Source organism: Octopus sinensis, linkage group LG23 (assembly GCF_006345805.1).
Source record: "Octopus sinensis linkage group LG23, ASM634580v1, whole genome shotgun sequence".
Classification (NCBI taxonomy): domain Eukaryota; kingdom Metazoa; phylum Mollusca; class Cephalopoda; order Octopoda; family Octopodidae; genus Octopus; species Octopus sinensis.
The window spans coordinates 28,614,350-28,629,029 of NC_043019.1; the positions used below are offsets into that span (position 1 = coordinate 28,614,350).

General features: G+C 38.1%; 1 protein-coding gene across 3 annotated transcripts in view; it reads right to left on the reverse strand.

The window, feature by feature from the left end:
- The window catches only part of LOC115223492 (elongation of very long chain fatty acids protein 2), a 102,498-nt gene extending 88,113 nt beyond the window's left edge, over positions 1 to 14,385 (reverse strand). The window contains exon 1 of one of the 3 annotated variants that reach the window (XM_036512517.1): positions 14,281 to 14,385. The gene's annotated coding sequence lies outside the window, so the exon portion shown is untranslated. Of the gene's footprint in view, positions 1 to 13,338; positions 13,492 to 14,280 lie in introns of those variants that run through there. The other 2 variants (XM_029794102.2, XM_029794101.2) reach the window with 2 other exon arrangements.
- Positions 14,386 to 14,680: the final 295 nt, after the last annotated feature.

The window sequence follows — 14,680 nt, forward strand, 5'->3', positions numbered from 1 at the left end:
ACCACTGTAGGGAAGGTGGTTAAGAAATTCAAAGAAATAAGCAGTGTAACAGATGAAACGAAAGAAGCTGTCGTGGTCAAGGTTGTTACCAGCACAGACTTTATTTACAGTGGCTTGGAAAAAAGCACCCAGTCTACATTGTAAAGTGGTTAGCATCAGGAAAAAATCATCCAGCAGCAAAAAGCCGTGCAGAGACAGATACTGGACCTTGATATTGTCCTTGGACACATCGGATCCTATCAAGTAGTCCTACAAATGCCAGCAGAACATGGCCATTAAATGATGTGCATGTGTGTGTGTATGTCTGTCTGTCAGATTGTCTAATGATGTCTCAGCTAGCTGAAACTTCAAAGTCTCTGTCAATGCTATACTTGTTAAAGAATAATAAATCTGCATTCTACAAAAGCATGGAGTAATCCTTCAGACTGATGTAAAATTGTTTTTATAACTGAACATAAAAACAAACATCAAAGGATGTATTTATATATATATATATATTATATAGTGTCTGTTGATAACAAGTTAGCTTCTCAACCAAATGGTTCTGGGTTCAGTCCCACTATATGGATGACACCTTGGGCAAGTGTCTTCAGTTATGTAGCCTGTCTGACCAAAACCTTGTGGGCAGATTTGGTAGAGGGAAACTGAAGGAAACCCATTGTGGGTGTGTGTATTATTATATTAGCTGGCCCCATGCCATAAAAAATTATGGCTAATTGTAGTATTTTATATGTAAATATGGATGGTAAATCAAATTAATACACTTGTCAACGTTCACATACATTCACCTGCTTCCCTTGTACACTCACACAGATTTGAAACGCTGTTTAATTTTTCTTTTCAGCATTGAATGTTCACCATCTCACCAGTTTGAGGAATATTTGAAGGATCTTGGGAATAGGCAGTTCACTAGCGGTCCCCAGCCGCAAGTATATCCCTGTTGGGAGAACGTCTTGTTTGCTGTAGATTTTCCACAGACGCACGGACAGGACGGGTTGAAGCCGCCAGTTGCCGGATCATACGCTTCTGTTCACCAGAGCCCTGTTAGCCAGGTGCGGCCCTGATACCGCTGGGTGTCAGAACAATCCGCCTTGGGTGGCCCTACCAGAAACCGAAGTCTCCGACAGCATAGCTCTGACACACCCGTTTCACCCCATTACAATGAAAAACCTGGCTGATGACGGTCAAGGCTGATCTGGAACCCAACCTAGGCCCCCATATCTACGGCGCTCGCCGCTGGAATAAGGAGTGGTTGGAGATCACGCGGTCGTTAGCCTCAAATCGCCAGGCCTGGTCGGCGTTTGTGAGAGATGCAGCATTGAGGATGAATGAAGCAAGCTCAACCCACCCCGGGTGAATGCCTTAAGAAGAAGAAGAATCTCACCAGTCTGCCACCACCCCTTCCTTCCTTATTCATCTATCACCTCTTCCTTTCTCATTCATATGTTGTGACAGAGAAAATCACAAGAGCATTATTATTATTATATATTTCTGGCTTCCGTGTCGGTGGCACGTAAAATGCACCAATCCGACCGTGGCTGTTGCCAGCCTCGCCTGGCACCTGTGCAGGTAGCACGTAAAAAGCACCCACTACACTCACGGAGTGGTTGGCGTTAGGAAGGGCATCCAGCTGTAGAAATATTGCCAGATAAGACTGGAGCCTGGTGCAGCCTTCTGGCTTCCCAGATCCCCGGTCGAACCGTCCAACCCATGCTAGTATGGAGAACGGACGTTAAACGATGATGATGATGATTTCACTTAGGCATAGCAATACTAATAACCTGCTTTTAGAACTCAATATACATATGCTTCAGAACAAAGCAGCAGTTGAGTACAGAACAGTAATAATAAATTAAAATGACAAGGAAATAAGCAATTATGTTAGAGCTGTTTCTGCAATAAGATACAGTGCACGCTGTGAGTGCAGTGCATCTAATAGCAGAAACAGCTGTGAGCTAATGAACTTCATGACATAATTTCTTTTGTGTGCATGTGTGTGCTTATGTGAGAGAGAGAGAGAGAGAAAGAGAGTGTGTGTGTGTGTTTGTGTTTGTCCCCACCACCACTGCTTGATAACAAGTGTTGGTTTGTTTACATTCCTGTAATTTAGTGGTTCAGGAAAAGAGATCTGTAGAATAAGTATCAGATTTAAAAAAGACAAAAAGGTTTATGGGGTTGATTTGTTAGACTAAACTGTTCAAGGCAATGCCCTAGCATGGCCACAGTCCAATGACTGAAACCAGTAAAAGATAGAAGATTATATATACATATATATATATATATATATATATATATTGCATACATACATAGGTGCAGGCATGGCTGTGTGGTAAGAAGCTTGCTTACCAACCACATGGTTCCAGGTTTAGTCCCACTGTGTGGCACCTTGGGCAAGTGTCTTCTACTATAGCCTCAAGCCAACAAAAGCCTTGGGTAGATTTTGTGGACAGAAACTGATAGAAGCCTGTCGTATATATATGTATATGCTTGTGTGTCTGTGTTTGTCCCCCACCACGACCATCGCTTGACAACCAATGTTGGTGTGCTTACTACATCCCAGTAACTTAGCAGTTCGGCAAAACAGACCGATAGAATAAGGGATCTTTTTGGTTTGAATGGCAGTTTTTTCTAGCGGTGTCATATGAAATTGTCACCCATAATTATGACCCTAGTATTGATCTATTGCATTTCAATCTGTTTTAGAGTTAGGGTTCGTTAGGGTTAGGGGAAGGGTATCTTTTTTTCTTCACAAATGTAAGCTTACAAAGAATAAGTCCTGGGGTCGATTGGTTCAAATAAAGGTGGTACTCCAGCATGGCCGCAGTCAAATGACTGAAACAAGTAAAAGAATTAAAAAATACATACATACATATACACACACACACACTACTAACTCAGTAGTTTTCTTTCATTAGTGAATAGCAATAATTTCTCGTCATTTTTCTGCAGACCAATGGAGAATTCAGCAGTATACTAGTGTCTGACAGTTTGAAAGCTGGAATATAATTGAAGTATCTATAAAACATGACATTACTATTTAAGCCGTTTTAACAATGTCCAATGTCATTCAAAAATGTCACACAAACTCCTCCTCGAAGCAGTCAAGGAATGCAGAAATCCTGAAATATATGTACGTATTATTATTATTATGCACAAATATGGTGCAGAGACAAAAAATGCATAGTCACATTTCCTCTGGTTCTTCATGTTCTGAGTTCAAATTCCTCCAAGGTTGACTTTGCCCTTCGTCCTTTCGGGGTTGATAAAATAAGTACCAGTTGAGCACTAGGGTGAATGTAATCAACCAAACCTTGCCACAAAATTTCGACCTTTGTGCAATATAGTACTAGAAAGGATTATTGCGAGCTGTTGGTGTCACTGTTTAGCTTCAAATCAATCTTGACCGATCAGATCAATGGCCAAAGATATTCTAACCATGACCACATCATCTTCATGGATCAGTGTGTCCTATTTTTTGAAGACAGTACTCTTCTACTTGTTTCAGTCATTTGACCCTTTAGTCGAGCAAATCGACCCCAGGACTTATTCTTTGTGAGCCTAGTACTTACTCTATCGGTCTCTTTTGCCAAACCGCTAAGTTACGGAGAACATAAACACACCAGCATCGGTTGTCAAGCGATGTTGGGGGGACAAACACAGACACACAAACACACACACATACATATATACGACGGGCTTCTTTCAGTTTCCGTCTACCAAATCCACTCACAAGGCTTTGGTCAGCCCGAGGCTATAGTAGAGGACACTTGTCCAAGGTGCCACGCAGTGGGACTGAACCCAGAACCATGTGACTGGTAAGCAAGCTAGTTACCACTCAGCCACTCCTGCACCTGTAGGCAAAGTCTCTTTTGAAAAAGATTTAACTTCTATTTCTAGCAGATTGAGCAACCACACGGTGTCCTTGTCAGTATGTAATGCATGATTATCAACGTGGAACATACACACATTTGTATAATTATGCATGAAAAGTGAATTGTATGTATATGTAAACACACACATATATATATATATATATATATATATATATATAATACATACAGGAACAGCATCTAAATGCCCTCCACCTACCCAGCCTGAGACAAATTCTGAATATCAAATAGACTAATAACAATGACCAAAGGCCGATGATTCCTAATGAAGAAATGCATATTCAAAGTAAATGTAGCACCAAGACACAGGTAGCAAACAGCGCCTTCAAGTGTAGACTCTGCAGCTGGAACTACCACTCATATATGGCACTCTACAATCACAGCAAATGCCATTCTGCCAACAAGGCCAAGATCATAAGATTTTCCAGGTATAGATTTATAGTTTTCCAAGTTTAATGGATGCATCCTCTATATATACATATATGAGGTGTAGTCAAAAAGTATCTGACCATGATTGTTTTTGCACAAAATAATAACACATGAGCAAAATCTGCATGGCTATTAGGTGGCTGCATCCTTCCTGAGCATGCACAAAAATTTTTGTGTCTGTAGGTTGCGCCACTTGCCTGCAGTGAAGCGTTGAGTAGAGACATTAAGAGTATGCTGTGCGATCTTTCTTTTTGAGTCAAGATGACCAAGAGCATTGAGCAAAGATACTGTATCAAATTCTGCCAAAAACTTGGTGATACGCAAGCCCAAACTATCAAGAAGATGCAGAAGGCTTTTGGAGATGATGCTATGGGAAAAGCACAAATAAAGGAGTGGTACAACCAGTTCAAAGTTGGCCGCACCTAAGTGGACAATGAGCCATGTTGTGGCAGACCATTGACTAACAGAAGTGACAAAATGATTGCAAAGGTTTGATGAATAGTCTATGAAAACTGTCGTGTGACTATTGAGGAGATTGTTGCTGAAGTTGGAATCAGCCATGGGTCAGTTCAATCAATTATAACAATAGATTTGTGCATGAAGAGGGTGTTGGCCAAATTTGTACCAAAGTTGCTGTCTGACCAGCAGAAAGAAAACAAAGGAAATCTTGCAGGACATGCAGGAATGTGCTAGCCAAGATCAAAACTTCATGAACACTATCATAACTGGTGATGAGACATGGGTGTACGGCTATGACCCTGAAACAAAATTGCAATCATCCCGATGGAAGCATCCATCCTTGCCAAGACCAAAGTAGACAGGTGCACAGCAATGTTAAACTGATGATGACCTGTTTTTTTGACTACAGAGGTATTGTGTACCACAAGGTCAAACATTTAACAAAGAATACTACCTGGGGGTTCATCATCACCTTTGCGAAGCTGTGCGGTGAAAACGACCTGACCTATGGGCAGTAAAGAACTGGAAACTCCACCATGATAACGCACCTGCTCATTGCCCCCACATCATCCAAGGATTCCTAGTCAAGCAAAACACACCACTTGTTCATCAAGCTTCCTACTCCACAGACCTGGCTCTATGTGACTTTTGGCTATTCCCAAAGCTCAAAAAAAACAAAGGACATTATGCAAAATTCAACAGTACAGCTCTACAGCATCCCAAAAAGTTATTTCCAGAAGTTAAGTTAATTTTTTGGCTCAAAAAGCAAAAAGCAAGGCCATGTAGGGGGACATGGAGTTATGTACAGGGAGGGTGTTCATGCAAAGAGTTCAGGCCATTTGTGGTCAAGGAAGACTTTAAACCGAGCGGTCGTCGGCATCTTCACTATCTCGTCCGGCAGCTTATTCCACAAGCAGTGGCAGGAATGCTGGCAGAAATGTATAGACTCCCAAGGCGAATACTTTGAAGGGGACTGAATCAAAATGGAGAGTTTTTTTAATATTACTTGTTTTTTGGCCAAAGGCCAGATACTTTTTGCCTACATCTTATATGTATGTTTGTATGGATGGATAAATAGATGGATAGATAGGTAAATAGAAATAAATTGTGGGAAACACAATGTCAAATGACATGAGACAATAGGTACATACAATTAGCACACAGGTCAAATTTGTGCCTAAACTCCAGTTTAAGTGCAGGGATGTGACAGCTAATTAAATGAAGACTGGTTGTGCGCAATGCACTGATTGAGCTGGTGTGTGCACAATGGAATAAAAGCATACACAGGTATCAGGCCAGATTTGCCATATTTATTCTTATACAACATGTAGAGAGGAACAAATACATAAATACATGTATTTGATTCTCTCTAAAAGTTGTGTGTGTCACAATCTGACCTGTTGCCTGTTGTCTGCCTGTTTATGGGTATAGCTTCTCTTTGGTTTGGGAAGATAGTTGTATAGATGAGAGGAAGGGAAGAAAAGGATGCTAAGATGTGTACCAGAAACAGGACACACCCCAGGAGCATCAATATTGCTAGGCAGCAGTAGAAGGGGTGACAGTTTCAGAGGCGCTTAAATCATTGCAATCACTTGTTACCATTGTTTTTACCATATTTTCTGGCATACAAATCAATGTGGCATATGGCATTAACATCCAAAGATCACTACCATTCTAATCCTGTTGCATTTCGCATGAGATTTTTAATCCTCCAAAATCATCTTGGTGTGTAAGTTGACCTACTTTTATCAACTCTAAATTTTGGTCTGAAAAATTCAAATTGTATGCTGGAAAATACAGTATCAAATATATATAAGACAGAAGAGTGCAATTTTAAAGAGATTTAGCTGCTATTTCTAACAGACCTAGTGGCTATGTAAAGGTTTCCTTCATTAGTTCATGCATACATAATTTTCCAGCATACAAGTCAACACAGTATGCAGTGTAAACATGTTGTGTAAACATTCAAACATCATTATCTTTCCAAATTCTGCTGCATTTTACATAGAATTTTTGGTCCCCCAAAGTTGTCTTGGTGCATAAGTCAACTTGCCATTTTTTGACTGCAAATTTTGGTCTGAAAAATTCTACTTGTATGCCAGAAAATATCGTATAACCACTTAGTCTGGAGGAAAGGAAAGGAAAGTATCTCTGGCCCATTACAAGGCCTCTGAGACTGGTGAGAGGTGAAAGGATGGTATCCTCAAACAAAAAACTTGTGATTCCCAACCACATGGTTCCAGATTCAGTTCCACTGCATGGCACCTTGGGTAAGAGTTTTCTACTATAGCCTCATCCCAACCAAAACCTTGCGAGTGGATCTGGTAGAAGGAAACTGAAAGAAGCCCATCGTGTGCGTGTGTGTGTGTGTGTGCCTGTCTTTGTTCATCACCACCACCCCCATTTGACAACCAGTGATGTGCTTACATCCCTGTAACTTAGCTGTTCAGCATAAGAGATCAATGGAATAAGTACCTGACTTTAGGGTCAATTAGTTCCTCTAAAATTCTTCAAGGTGGTGGCTGCAGTCTAATGACAAACAAAATTTACTTGGAAACAAATGAGGATTGGCGACAGAAAGGGCATCTGACCATAGAAAATCTGCCTCAACAAATTCCGTTTGACCCATGGAATCTTGGAAAAGTGGACGCTAAAACGATGATGATACAGACAGACAGACAGATCTTAGCCTTGTTAACAAAGTAAAATCTACTTCGCTAAAAAGATCTAATAAGACTGAAACACGCCCATTATTTCGACCAGCTGGCTTTAAAAATCAGTCCAGAGGTTTCGATATGCTGATCTTATTGAAAATAACCTGTTGCTTGTTTTGTAAATTTTAAACACTCTCCAAAGGGGGTTTTTGTTCGCGAATTGCATGGTTAATGGTAGTTAATGGAAATTTATCAACTCATCATATTACATGTGTAACACCCTACAATACTTGTTGAAGGGAATGTCCCGCTGCACAAGCTGTAGGTTAAAACGTTGCAATATGTTAATATTAATCTGATATCGGTGTGAAGTTTTAAAAAGAAAATGATTAATATTTTTACATTTAAAAGCCACTTGTAAATCATACACATCATTGCCGCAAACGTGTGTGCGTAGGAGAGAGAGAGAGACAGACAGAAAAAAAGCGAGGGAAACATAGACGTGTAGAAAAAGAGACAGAGAGGGAAATGTGGAGGAAAAAGAGAGAGAAAAACAAAGGATGGAAGGAGAGAGGAGCAGACAGAGATAGAAAAGAAAGCGTATACACGCGTGCGTGCTTGTCCTGCTTTAAAGCCATGTGCTGCTTTTATGCGCGACTCTTGTCATAAATGTCTTAACATTGTGAATAATTTTATTTAAAAAAAACACACACCGATCCGTGTTTTATTATTGCTCAGGAGTTTTATGGCTGCGGAATATTCAACATTCCTTTCACTAGCTGTCGATAGGGTAGAGGTAGGAGCACAAAGACATCATCGGAACCTTCCCGTTGTGTCGCTCCCTCCAACGGTGCCGGGCAGCATCGATGCTACCAACGAATGTCTAGGAATGCCTAGGCAGGGTCTTCTGGCCCACAAGCATTTTTTCCCCCTTCCTCATCCGTGCAGCAACTACAAAACTACAAGAAGCTGCAACAAAACTACAAGAAGCTGCAACAAGTCAACAACTACCCCGCACCTTCCCTCTCTTTATGTATGTGTATATATATATATATACTCTTTTACTCTTTTACTTGTTTCAATCATTTGACTGCGGCCATGCTGGAGCACCGCCTTTAATCGAGCAACTCGATCCCGGGACTTATTCTTTTGTAAGCCCAGTACTTATTCTATCGGTCTCTTTTGCCGAACCGCTAAGTAACGGGGACATAAACACACCAGCATCGGTTGTCAAGCAATGCTAGGGGGACAAACACAGACACACAAACACATACACATACATACATATATATACGACAGGCTTCTTTCAGTTTCCGTCTACCAAATCCACTCACAAGGCTTTGGTCGGCCCGAGGCTATAGTAGAAGACACTTGCCCAAGGTGTCACGCAGTGGGACTGAACCCGGAACCCGGAACCATGTGGTCGGTAAACAAGCTACTTACCACACAGCCACTCCTGCGCCTATATATATATATATATATAATCGTTAGGTCGACAAAATATGTCCTGTCTCGCCTATGGCTCATCGGGAACTATTTTTATTCACACTCAGATTTATCTGAATATTTTACTCCAAGTGGCTGGACAAGGCTTCTTTTTTGAATTTGTCATATAATAATAATAATAATAATAATAATAATAATAATAATAATAAATAATAGGCACAAGTAAAGAATACGTACACCCCAGCATTTAGTAGTTAGGGTTAGGGTTTTTGTTACGCCGAAAACGGGTGGTGTATGTATTCTTTCCGCCTGTAAGTCGATTACATTGACTCCAATGTTAAACTGGTACTTTATTTTATCGACCTCGAAAGAAAGAAAGGCAAAGTCAGCCTCGACAGAATCTGAACTCAGAAAAACGTGATGCTGCAAAGCATTTTGCCCGGAGCGGTAACGATTCTGCCAGCTCGCCACTATAGGCACAAGACCAGAAATTTATGGGAAACGGGGTTGGTCGACCATATCGAATACACACACAGAATAGACTCTCATCGATTTCCATGTATGAGTGATCAGTCGTTCGATCAACTTGACGACTTATTAGTCATCGAATTCGCGTGGGAAGTGATTGAGTATTGATCAGACACGTGTACCCTAAGCGAAATTTTCAGCGTGATACAGTGTGACATGGTTGGCCCCTTTGAATTATAGATAAAAATGCGACCGACGAGGTTTCTTTTACGCAGTATCCATCTACTCAATTTTATTCACAAAGTTCGAGTAGGCTATGAGAAAAAATAAATAAAGGGAATATACAAAAGATGCCTAATAGTGGATTCGAAACCAAGACCACATGGATGCGAAGCTATACTTGATACACATACAAATATCATAGCACATACATACATCAGATACGCGTGCATCAAAAGCGTACATGAATACAATATATACATCAGGGGCATAGTCGCATTACATAAGCGGAGATATCAGAGTAAACGCTCGTCACATATAGTGTGTGTGTGTGTATCTGTGCGTGTGCACTGAGGGATCCTCCGTCGATTTACACAATGACCATTTTAGATTTTCAATGAACTTTAAATGCCTCATTGCTAAACTAACGTAACTACCTGACCGAGTATTCCGTTGACGTAATTCTCAGGCCAAATCAGCGTGACACGATATGTAACAACGCCGGACCTTTAAATTTTAGGTTACAGTTAGTTCAACCGACGGACATCCGTTCAATTTTCTCTCAACTCTAAATTTCAGTCACAAGGACTGGGTGGGTAAACACTCTATAGGCACCATAAGCACAGATATTATATATCACTCACAACATTAATCATCATAAATAAATAAATATATATATATATATATATATATATATATACATATATATATATATATATCTCCAAGGTCCAGACACTGCGGATATCAGAGCACACACATACACACATATATATATACATATATATATACAGCCGAGGCACTTAAACCTATATTACATAAGTAGGCACACCTATCACACTGTATTACACAGTGTGTGTATATGTATATATATATATATTATATATATATATATATATATAATATATATATATATATACATACAGGTTCGAGACAAGCGACTCACAGAAGTACTTGATATCACTCAGAGCATCATGTGTGTGTATATATACATATACATACATGATAGGTATACGCATTACATAAAAAGAAATATTACACAGTATACTTATAGCCACAAATATACATACGCCAACACACATGACAAAGCGCACACACACACACACGCAGATACTCATCACAAACATTGTTATACATACATTACAAGGTACAAAACGTATCATATATGAACATATCACACACAAAACATATGTATACTCACAACTGACATACACCGGAGACATTTTTAATTAAGTTTTATGAAACAATTTTATAGATAGAGAGATTACTAGCTTCATTTTTTTTTAAATTTTGGTTTTGTTACTACTAAAAGGCAACCCATCTTCCTCATATCTTTTCATTTTTCATGTCAGTATTCATATATAAGAGTATATTTTCTCATTAAAAGTTATACAACTATAATAACCTGTGTGTTACTTGCGACTAACGCTGGCTAGCTGGATGGATGTCGTTCTGTGGTTTGGTATAAATTATACAAGAAAAATAAAATTTTAGTGTCAGAATACATATACATGTATGTACGCATATATATATATATATATATACACCGGAGTAAACACATAAATGTGAAACAAGGTGGAAAAAAGTACTCAAATACCAGTGGTAGAGTAATATGCTTTATTTTAAGCTAGAAAAAACTGTCTGATGAACGGCAACGAGAAACTCAGAGTAACAGATTTTGTTGAATTTTCTGCTGCTTTAAATAGAGTATATATATATATATATATATATATATATATATGGTTCATCAGAGATGGTAACCTATTAGTAATTTCGCGTTCGTCTTGCCACTAATTAACTAACCACAAAGCGGTCATTTAGTAACAGTTATCGCAGGAAAGACAGAAGTTCCATGAAGATAGGAAGCAACAAAACAAGATAGCTGCTAGTCAGAAAACTTCAAGGTTAAGCGGAGAAAAAAGAATGAAGAAACAGGGAGAGAGAGAGAAAGAGAAAAAATTATTCTCATCGTTTTGGGCAGAGAAAGTTACATTGCTTTGACATTTTTCAAATGTCATCTCTATAGCAGCATATATTTTCACTTAATAAATACATAAACGGGCAATACATGAGAAAAGGTTCATTTATTTCACTGATGTTTTCATTTCCTAGATTCAAGATTTAATACACACACACACACAGAGGGATTCGTACATTTACACTTACACAAATACACACACACATACACGTGCGTGCGTGTGGTTGTGTGTGTGTAAAGGATCTAAAAAGCTGGTGCGGTGTTTGTTATAAAGGGAGGTCTTCGGGCTCAAAAAGAGACCCTGATTAAGCTAGCTACTGGGTCTCTTTTTGGTGACGATGTCAAGATAGGCACAAAAAAAGAAAAGCAACAAAAGATAGAGCGAACCTACACACACAACATATATATATATATATATATATATATATATATATGTACAACTACATACATATATGTATGTAATGTATTTATGTACGTGTATAGCGAGATAACTAGGCATGTGTGTGTGTGTCTAAAACAGGACTGTATTTCTGGGAACGACCATAAAAACCAACAGAAACCAAACAAGATATATATATATATATATATATATATATATATATATATGCATACAAACATACACACATATATGTGCGTATGAGAAGAGAGAGAGAGCTGTTGCAGTTGTCAAAAGAAGAAAAAAAAACTCACATCGGAGTGAATAAATAAATTTAATAGAAATAAAATGGAATAAATAAAATAAGAGGAAGAAATTAAGAGAAGCTGCTATATGGACGACGGACCGAAGAAGAAATAGAAAGTAAGATTTAAAAAAAAAAAGAGATATAGTGAAAGATTATATATTTGCGTTGTTGATGGAGAAGTGTGAGTTAAAAAGACAGCTTTAATATGATATATTATTATATTAGATTACAACATAGCATGGCATGGCATCGTAGCAGAAGCCGGTTGGGACGAATGCGGTGAACGTGGTGTTGGTGTATCTGGCATGAAAAAGCTTCTAGTCCATATAGAAGATTTGCTATATTATCACAAACATTTCAACATAGGGAGGGAACCGACAATATTTTGACAAAAGCGAAAAAGAAAAAAACAGGATCTATAACTAAAAAAGAGATTGTGTTAATTAAGATTATGGTGTGATATAAGTTGAAACGAATATATATTCTGTGCGATATAAAATTAATAAAACAACTAAACGCAACCCAACCCCAAGTTCAGTTTTCTAAGTGTTTGAAATAGGCTCCATGCTACTACAGAAAAAAAATTTTTTCGTGGGGAGGGAGCCCACCCACCTTTGTGGTTGCTCGTCATGTTAGAAATAACAGCCAAATCGCTCTCACGTAACATAATCTTACCGCCTTAAATACGGGAAAGAGATTCGTTAGATAAAAATGTAGTGTTAAATGCACGATAAAAAGACAAGGATGGTTATTAATGGAATGGAATGCCTGTCGTCATAGGTCTGCTTAATCAGGATTGTCCTAGGGCTAAACAACAACAACAACAGCAATATCATGTATGCACAATTATTATCATTTTAGTCTTTAAAATGTTATGTCGACCTTCCAGATTTAAGCTCCGACTAACCAGACTTATAATCAACCCAACACATCTTTTCCCCGCTTTTTTTTTTTATAAGACATAGGGTGTGACTTTAAGGACACTGGCTGCCATTTCTAACAGGTCGAGCACCCGCACAGACGCTCCCTTAATGCGGTTAAGTTGGTCGCACAGTTACATATAATATACATACATACTATGTACGTGTATATTTAAAATGGAAAATGTAATTTACCTGAAAAATTTTTGTGTTCTTCAACTCGATTACCGTCTTTTTTTGTCTTTTTTTTTCCTCCTAAGCAATTCCGGGTAAACACAAAAAAAAAACTTAAGCAGCACTGTTAAGTGTGAAGAGATATAAGGAAAGATATATATTTATATATATATATATATGTATGTATGCGTATATATATATATATATATGTATGTATGCGTATATATATATATATATATATTTATAAAAATTTCCGTTTACATTTAAATTAAAAAAAAAGAAAGAGAGAAAGATAGATAGATTAGAGAAAGTGTATGAATTTAGCGTTATTAGGAGAAAAGTAGTAGGTTGTAGAAGAGAAGGAAAGAGACTGCAAAAATAACGCTAACGATAGACCAGCAGAGCTCGCTGCTGCTGTTGCAACTACGATATTGCTACTACTATTATTACTAATAATACTATGATTAGCAGTAGTAGTAGTAGTAGTAGTAGAAGGAGTATACTACTACTACTACTACTATCAAAGGGGATGGACTGGGGAAAAGAAAAAAGGCAGTAGGATATACTACGCACACACACACACATACATACATTCATACATAACCGCGCATACACCCATAAGTATGTTAGTGTATGTGTGTGTATTTGTATATATGTATTTATTTATCTATTTATCTATTTATTTATTTATTTATTAAAGAAAGAATTGTATATATTTATGAGTATAGAAATATAAAAAGCATAGGCATGTTGAAAATAATCAGTATGACGTGAAGAAAAAAACTTGTGTGTATATTTGAACTCGTGTGTATGTGTGTGTGTGTGTGTGTGTAGAATATGCTAACACTAATGTGTGTGTATGTATGAACCTAAGACAGACAGATAGATAGATAGATATATAGATAGATAGATAGACAAAATGAAAGAGAAAATAGAGTGATGAAGATATTAAAAAAAACTGACCAATTAAAGAAGAGAACGCCACGCGTGAACTAGCCAATAAGGACGTCGGTTGTAATAGTTTGCCCAATTAAGTTAGATATGAACAATCAACGGGTGGTATCTGCCGCACATTGTGTCGATACCTGCGCTACTACGTTTGTAAGCAGACAAACTCATTCATTAAAGTCTACAAAAAAAATAAAACTACTGTGGCCAAAGCAAGCTGCTGTTATTACTTTGTGTATTCTAAACCAACCATATCATTTAAATTATGTTTATCGAAGTACTTAGTTCATACACCAGTGAATTAATATTCGTCATATATTTAATGAAGACTCATGTATGCAAGTATGTATGTATTGAGTCACAGCTGGTCACGTTGATTAAGTGTATTGGACAATCGTTTGCGTCCTGTGCTGTG